Here is a 9,247-nt window from a genome sequence, read left to right as displayed (position 1 = left end):
CTAATAAAGAGGGAAATACAGAGGAACAGAGAAGAAAAATGAAATTAGGGGCGCCTGGGTGGCTCAGTCGGTTAAGCAGCCGACTTCGGCTCAGGTCATGATCTTGCGGTCCATGAGTTCGAGCCCCGCGTCGGACTCTGTGCTGACAGCTCAGAGCCTGGAGCCTGTTTCAGATTCTGTGTCTCCCTCTCTCTGACCCTCCCCCGTTCATGCTCTGTCTCTCTCTGTCTCAAAAAAAAATAAACATTAAAAAAAAAAAAGAAAAATGAAATTAAAAACTTCAAAATGTATCTGTGTACTCAAGAGCAGACATGGCCTAGAAATTATTTACATTTGCAAATATTCCATAGAATGATGCATAACTTCACCTGTGACCTTCAAACGCTACTCCCTCACCAAACCAAAGGTTCAGTCTCTCTCTCTCTCTCTGTCTCTCTCTCTCTACCTCTTCATCCCTCTCCCTTTCTCTCCCCTTTCTCTCCCTTCCTTCCTCTCCTTCTCCCCTCCTCTATCTCCTTCTCTCACTATACATACACACATATACTTATATCTACATACTCAATTGTATTTTTAGATCAATGTTATTTTAAGCACTTAGAAAACAGAAACTATTTACCCATCCTTACGTTTGAATCTATATATTAACAAACAAATTTGACCAAATAAAAACAAAAAACCAGATTGAATACAATAGAATTTTGACTTACTGGTTGTTGGGGCTTTTTAACCCTATTTTTAATTATAAGAAAACTCAATTATATTTATGTAACTTAAATCACTCTACTGGATCAGAAGTGCATATTAATTGTTTTATTGATAACAATAATTTAGGGAAGAAAGAGGAGAAAAAACAGATCATTAAGACATGCAGAGAAACCATTTAAGGTTCAGAATCAGCTTGCAGGAGCAGGGAGAGGGAAGAACCTTCTGAGCGAGTTTCATCAGAGATTTATCAACACATCTTTCTCTCTTTCCAACTCTGATTAGATTGCCCTGATTTGACAAATGAGGTACCATAAAGTTAGGATTAGATTCAGTGTCTCATTATTAGGGCCTCTAGGAAAGCCATGATAGTCTACACTTGTGATAATGCCATCAACTATAGCCAAGATCTGCCGATGGCCTGTATCTGTGCAGCACAGCTTGATAAGAAGACAGGAGGCTTTGAAATTGGATTAAACATGAGCAAAACACAACTCTTTAGAAAGGCGTTCCATTCTATTCTAAAGAGGATTTTTAATGTTTAATTTAAGCTCTTCCAATTTATGAATATCCACCAACAAATTTTAAATCCATTTGATTTAAAATAAACTAAGTAGAAAAGCTTTAGACTTAGACTTTCCATTACAGTTTGATTAGTACACCAGTCTAAAACAGAAGACTCTAGGAGCATATGGGTGGCTCAGTCATTAAAGCATCTAACTTCGGCTCAGGTCATGATCTCATGGTTCGTGAGCTAGAGGCCCACCTGAGATGAGCTCATGCCCTGCTTCAGGTAAAATGTGAGCCCTGCTTTGGGTGAGCCCTGCTTCTCTCTCTCTGCCTCTTGTTCACTTGGCCCTCTCTCTCTCGACCTCAAAAAAAAAAAAAAAAAAAAAAAGATAAAACATTTTAAAATAAACAATAAAAATAAAATAGACTCTATAATAACTCACATTAAATATTTTCAGAAACCCATAAAATGTTACATTGACTTGAAAATTCTCGCAGGTTGCCATTTTGTTTCAAGATGGCATACTGAATCACAAATTTAACTTATTGTGTGCATTTAATGCTCTTTGGCAGCCACACACTAGGCAGTTTTTTTCAGACAAACATAAAATATCAAATGGCTAAGCTTAAACAAAACCTTACTGCTACCAATTAAAGATTCCTTAGTGTAATGTTTTGAAAATGTTCCAAAGTTCCCAATTTCTTAAAAAAAAGTTTTGCCAAGGTCAGTGTTGCTGCATTTGCCCAGTCCTAAATGGTAACTATAGCCCTGTTAAGAAAGCAAAACACCAAAACAAATTTTAGATGAACTATACCAAACGTTCTAGTGCTCATTTTTTCCCTTTAGACTTGGTTGGGCAGCAAAAACATAAAATGAACATTGAAATTTATTAAAACAGGCACAGTGTTTATCTTTTTTTATTATGGCAATTAAGGCACTTAAAATACATTCTGAGGTTCAACATGGTCTTTCCAAAAGAATGCATTCAGAGAAAATCTGATGTTGTTAATAATGAAATAAAAATCCTTTGACTAGAAGTCTTGAAATGACCTATCCTACCAAATGCCACATGCCTCCTTCCTGCTTAGTGAAAACCATCACTTGTTATTGGAATAAAATTATAAAACTCAATAACTTTAGCACTAGGTTTTTCTGTAGGCTGTTAACCTTCATGGTGAGCACATGGTGATTGAAAGAAAAAGAACAGTTTGGCTTTTTTAACAAAATGCTTGGTCATTACTTTCTCCTTTGAGGCACACAGGTGCAAAATTAAACTGAACCCACTGTTTGAGGTTATGAAGAGTGCATGTGATGGGGTACATACTCTAATGATTGTTTTCTACCAAAAATATTCCAACTATAACATAGTGTGCTGTGAGCATGGTCAGGAACTGCCACAGAAGGCCAAAATTACTTTCCACCCATTTTCTGTTCTCAGCACAATGTCTTCTATACATGTTCAATGAATGTAGATTGTGGGAGCAGAGAGTGAATGAAAAAATGAACAAAAGAATACATGTCATTTTCATTTAGTATAGCAACTTTACTATGTTGTTTAAAAATGTTTTGATACAAAAAGATCATGTTTTAAAATTTTTTCACATCACATTTTCCTATGAAGTTAAATCTAACACTTGTGGGAGGTGAAGGGAACAAAGAAAGCATTCCTTGGAAGTCACCCCTGTGCCCTTCATGTCCTGAGATTTAGGAAGGACCAGAAGGTCGGAGGGGCTGCTCAACCTCCATCTCCAGTATGGGAAGGTACCCAGAACTCTGATGTCCAGGCTTCCCCAAGCCCATGCCTCTTTAAACCAGTGTAAATGGTGAGAGCTGAGACTTACGCTTTGAAGTTTTAGTCAAAACCCTTTAGAGACTTGGCCCACAATGGCCAGACCCTGACATTCTCCCACTGCTTGGGGCATGCTCCCCTCCCCAACCACCACCACCCCAAAGCTCCCTTGGTCCTGGTCTTTCATGCCCCTTACATAGACCTTACCCACTCCTCTTTCCAAATCAACACAGAGTTGTCTTTCAATATATACTCTCTGCTCCAGGAAGGCTGTTGTATAAGCATGGCCTTCATGAACTCTTCCCAAACCCTGGAAGCATGCATGACTTATTCACAACCACATCACTTAATCAGACTACCCCTTGTGATAGAGGCATGTAACAATTTGTGACGCCTCAAAGTTGAGCACCACATCATAACACTTTTGTACGTTCCACCATACTTTGCGGTGTGCTATTCCCATAGTACGTGGTTAGTATTTGTAACCTAAATGAGAACAGATTCTTTTTTTTCTCTGGAATTACCTTACATAGCTTCTTTGATCAAGGCATGTTAATCCAGAGCAAAACACTTTTGGGACCAATATTCTATAGTAGTAGAATAAGAGGTACCCCTTGTCATATAAAAGTCAGCTAAGGAATTTCTCCACTCAGCAAATTCACCACTTTCATGGATATGCAAAGAGGTCACACGGAAACTTGCTCCGCAAAGCACTATTATGGCAGGTCTAGTGACATAACCAGCATTATATAACAGCCATGTGGTCATGGAAGTAACAATGATGGTGGTGGTGGTAGTGGTGGCAGACTATTTGGACATGTAGGAGAGTCCTGGCATATTGTCCACCTAAAAGATGATCTTTGAAATACTCCTCTCCCTCATTTCTTAATGTTGGAGAGCCTCAGCGCTCAGTCCTCAGTCTCTGATCCTCTTCTTTTCCCTGTATTCACTCCCTTGGTGATCTCATCCAATCTCATAGCTTTTTCTGTTCTATCTAGAAAATGATGACTCTTAGCCCAGGTTTGGCCCTGAACTCTACTCAACTTCCTACTCAACATTTCCACTTGGATAGCTAATAAACATTCCAAATTTATCACATCCCAAACCGTGCTTCTGATCTTTCGCTACCTCCACTGCTCACAAAAAATAAAATAATAAGAAATTAAAAACTTGTCCCACTTGCAATCTTTCTAATCTCAGTTAATGGCAGTTCCATTCTTCCAATTAATTCAGGCCAAAACCCTTGCGGCCATTCTTTCTTTTGGCTCTACCTTCAAAATATATAAGGAATCTGACCACCTTTCATCACCTCAACTGTTAGCACAGTCATACAGGCCTAGATTATTCACAGAGCCTCATGACTCATCTCCCTGCTTCCACTCTCAGCTCCTTACTGCCTAAGTTCAACACCCACAGTCAGAATGATACTTTCAAAATAGAAGTCAGATCATGCTACTCTTTCATGGCCTGCATTTTCACTTAGAGCAGACATCAAAGTCTTGATAGTGGCCAAACAGACTCTATAGGATCTGCCTTTCCCTTTCTTTTCTGACTTAATCTCCTACTACTCTTACCCATAGTCACTCCACTCTACCACATATATGTCCTTGCTGTTCTTGAACATGCTGGGAATGGAAATGCTCCTGATTTGTGGATTTCTCTGTCTGAAGCTCTCTAAGCTGAAATGTTAACTTCTTAATGAAGACTTCCCTGACAACCCTATTTAAAAAAGCAGATGCTCAAAAAATAAATAAATAAAATAAATAAAAAAGCAAATGCTCAACCCTGTGGCCCTCTTTATCCTTCCTCTTCTACTGCTTTATTTTTCTCCATAGCTCTTAGCACCCTGTAATAAACAATATTATACATGTATTTGTTTTATTGTCTAGAATGTAAGCTCAATGAAGATGGTAATTTGACCATTTTGTTCTAGTGCCTACAACAGAACCAGGCACCTAGTAGATGAATGAGTGACTGTGAAGAAGAATCTTTACTGATTGTTCTAGAAAAGAATAGCAACATTGAGAAGTTATTCATTATAACAACCCCACTGAATATAAACTCTAGCAAGGTTTATTAAGTTTTAGTCCTGGTTCCATCTCATACTAATACCTTGACCTTGTGTAAGTTGATGAACTTCTCTGACCCTCAGTGTCCTCATCCATAAAATGAGCCTAGCAGTCCTTTCTCACTCTACATCAATTTTGAGGGTGAAATAAGACAATGTCCATAAAAACAGTATAAATTTGTAAGTTGTAGTTTTGACAATGTTAAACAAATCATTTTAATAATGAAATTTCAAGGATAAGTTGGCTCAATTTCTTCATTTCTTCATTAAACGCACTGCTTGACTTAGCATTTTATCACATGGTGTTGTATGAAATTTCTAGAATGGTCATTTATATTTATTCATTCAACCTTTCATATGTGTCCATTAATATGAAAATTTTCTGATTGCTTACAACAGTAAGATTCTGAAGGGCAGAAATTTTGTGAAATATATATTTTGTATTTTTCTTTTATAAATAGGTTCTTAGTACACAGTGGATGGATAAATTTTTATTAAGTAAACTTATCTTAAATAGATTTCTAAACAGGGCAAGCTCTGGGGGAAGTGGCTCAGAAACACTGGCTTACAGAAGTCAGGTTCAACTGACTTAGACTTGAGGTACAAAGCAATATATCATTATTAGAGAATACTACTACATAATTATATTAGATTATTCCAATTATTCAACAAATTAGAATAGAATAGAATATCACACTGATTGTACATATTATCTCCTTCTTTATCCTACCTTGAAGCAGGACTGTGTTCAAATGATCTTAAGACTGATAAGAGTATAATAAAAGATCCTTACTTTTCTATAGCCCTAAGCAGACCAAGACATATGGCTACAGCAAGTTAATTACATATACCAGACTTATTGTTATCACTATCTCACTCTGTCTACTCCATCCCACATTTTTCAGGAGAAAATGCAGAATTTTGGTCTTCATAATTCTTGTCTCGATCAGCTTTCAGGAATGATAGCTTTGCACAACTAAACTCATTCATAAAATATAGAAATATAGATAAATGCTCTAAAATTAAAACTTGCTTTTAAAAAGACATTTGTTGCTGGATAGCTTATAACAGAAAGTTGGAAACAATATAAATGCTATTAATAGGGGCCTGCTTCAATAAATGATGGTACCTATGTGAAAGGGACTCTGTATAGCACTGGAAAGAAAGAAGCAGACTTGCACACTGCGACTTGAAAACAAATCCATGATGTATGAAATGTATGAAGTGAAAAAAACTGCAAAAAAATATACCTAGAGCTACTCCATTTTGTGGCAAGAAATACTTGCATATATCTGCATATATCACTGTGTCTCCTTAGGAACAAGTTGGAAAGGATAAGCCAGAAACGTAACAGAGGGTAAAATTTTCCCAGGAGGATGGGATTAAATGTATGTGTGTGTGTGTGCGCGCACATGTGCGTGTGCATGTGTGCAAGCAAAGGGAGGGGGAATTTAGCCACTTTATGCCATGACATTAAAAAGATTGGATAAATGATTTTTATGTTATTGTATTCCTGTTGTTTTTCAAATAAAATCTAAAAGGTTTGTTTCCACAGCTATCCAAGCACTCTTAGCAATGCTTCAGAAGCAAGTAGGGCAAACAGCTGCCTCTATTAGGCCAAACCACCTGAGCAGGGAGTGGTTAGGGGGGTTGGGAGAAAATCTTTCGTGTGCGGTAGCCAGGAGACTAGAAACCACACTGTCTTGTCAGAGATAACAAAACATGGATCTCAGAAATAAAGCCTGAAAGTTTCCAAAATCTAAAGACCTTCAGAAAATAATATTCCACAACTTCCCTTGGAGAATCAATGCCATAAGAAGAAAGTGACCCTCTTCATTCCCAGGCCCTACTCCCTCTGTGGTGAACAGTGAATAAATCCCTAGTAGGCTAGAATCTCCCACACAACCCACTGCTTTCTCTTCTTTCCTTCCTGTTCTTCCTTTTCTTCCCTCCCTCCCTACCTTCCTTCCTTGTTCTTTCTTTGACTGTCCTCTTCATTAGCACTGTTTATAACTCTACTTCTGTCTGACTAATCACCGCACCAATCACTTGCCCCTCATTCCCACAGTTTTTTCTAGCCAGTTCTAAAGGGAACAGTTGTCTTAGCTCTCGTGTAAATAACGGAGCCGATGACCTCAGCAGAGGCAGGGCTAAGGGTTCAGGGAGTGAAGCTGTCCTTGCCGTAGCTCAGAGATGTTGGTCTTTCACAGCCACTAACAAGTTATAGCTTATTAAGCTAATAAATATCGTTCATTTTCCTCCTTCCTTCCAAGAGAGGTGAAACACAGGACCAGCTCAGTTATCAGGCCACATCAGGAAAGGCAGAACAGATGTCAAATCCGTGGGTTCTGCAGATGGTGAAAATTGATTTTTGAGTTCTGAGACTTACATAAACATCCTCTTTCATACAAAATGTCCTAAACCGTATTATGCCCGAGGCTAGTGGAATACCTTTAAGATCATTTAGGAAGCCAAATGCATCCAAAGCTGTCGACAATGGCCCAGCTAGACACAAGGATGAGAAGCCCCGCCCCCCACCCCGCCTCCTCAACACACGTCCAGCCCCCTGTGGCTGCGCAGTGCATATCCGGTACAGATAAGCACACCCACACGCACACCCATACAGGCGGACTCGTGCACGCACGCACACACACCCTCCCCCCCCCCCCACCCCCCACTGGCAAACCTTCCACACCACCTGCTCCCACAGCAGGTGTCTTCAGCACTTGCGTTGCTGGGAGCCACGCAGCGAGCTGTGGTGAGGCGTTCCCAGAATGCCCCTCTGCCCGGTGGGCTCAGCTGGGGCAGACAGGTTGTCTCTCGTGTAACCATTATCACCTCTTCCATCCCTCTGTGAGGGAGCGAATGCATTACAACTTTCCACACTACCTTAACAAGATTGCTGGCTCTTTAAAATTCTTTAAAAATAAAAAAATACTTTGCTTCTTTGGCACTAAATATATGTATTGTACAGTCTATTTATTTAATCAGCTATTTTTTTTCAAACGAAAATTCTTCCATATTTATTACTGAACCAATCTCTTAGTGCAGAAGTATAAGGAAAAAATTATTTTCCCAATAAAATGTGCCCAATAGTCCCAATAGTGGCAGTTTTTCAGCTTGATAGGGGAGAATACTAGTGACCTTGATAACAGGATCAATGTGAGCCATCAGATGTGTGACTCTTGATGGACATGGCTTGGTTTTTCTCCAATGTCTCCTCTTGGAGCTGTACATGGTTTATCATGAGTTTTCCTGTGAATTCATTGAGGAATGAAAATGACTCTGCTTTTGTTTCTTGGCCAGAAATCACCTGATCCTGAAGGTCATACAGGAGACAAGACAAGGAAAGCTGTCAACCGCACATACCATGATGGTGGGCAAAGGGAGAAAGTCACTCAGTTATTATTTATTACATCCATCTGCATACAAGTCTCTGTGTCAAACCAAAATGTGTTAGACACAGCCTTGCCATCAAGGAGTATATGTTCCTGTAAAAAAGATAAGAAACACACTCTTTGGTCAATAAGTAAACTGTGTAGTTAGTAGGTATAGATCATTTAGGACAGGAAGATGAATGTGATCTAAATCTGGGATATATCTGGAACTTGCCTTTTTTTTTTTTTTTGACAGAAAGAGAGAGAGAGAACATGTGAGGGGAGATGGGCAGAGGGAGACAGAGAGAGGAGAGAATCTTTTTTTTCTTTTTAACATTTATTTTTGAGAGACAGAGCAAGACAGAGCGCAAGTCGAGGAGGGGGAGAGAGAAGGAAACACAGAATCTGAAGCAGGCTTCAGGCTCTGAGCTTTCAGCACAGAGCCCAATGCAGGGCTCGAACCCACCAACCTCGAGATCATGACCTGAGCTGAAGTCAGACACCCAACAGACTGAGCTACCCAGGTGCTATGAGAGGGAGAGAATCTTAAGCAGGCTCCACTAGGGACTTGAAACAATGACCCTAGGATCATGACCTGAGCTGAAGTCAAGAATCAGATGCTCAGCAGACTGAGCCACCCAGGCACCCCTGGAACTTGCCTTCTTAAATAAATTTATAAGCTTGAAATATGTAAGTAGTAGGGTAAAGAAACAAAGACAAAAAAAAAGTTTTATCTTAACAGCTGGCAGCAGAATTCTTCTTAGAAAGGGAACTGTCTCTGTTTGGGAAATGTTTTCATA

The sequence above is a fragment of the Neofelis nebulosa genome, chromosome 2 (genome assembly GCF_028018385.1).
Source record: "Neofelis nebulosa isolate mNeoNeb1 chromosome 2, mNeoNeb1.pri, whole genome shotgun sequence".
In the NCBI taxonomy this organism is placed as follows: domain Eukaryota; kingdom Metazoa; phylum Chordata; class Mammalia; order Carnivora; family Felidae; genus Neofelis; species Neofelis nebulosa.
Note: the sequence above shows the minus strand (reverse complement) of the source record.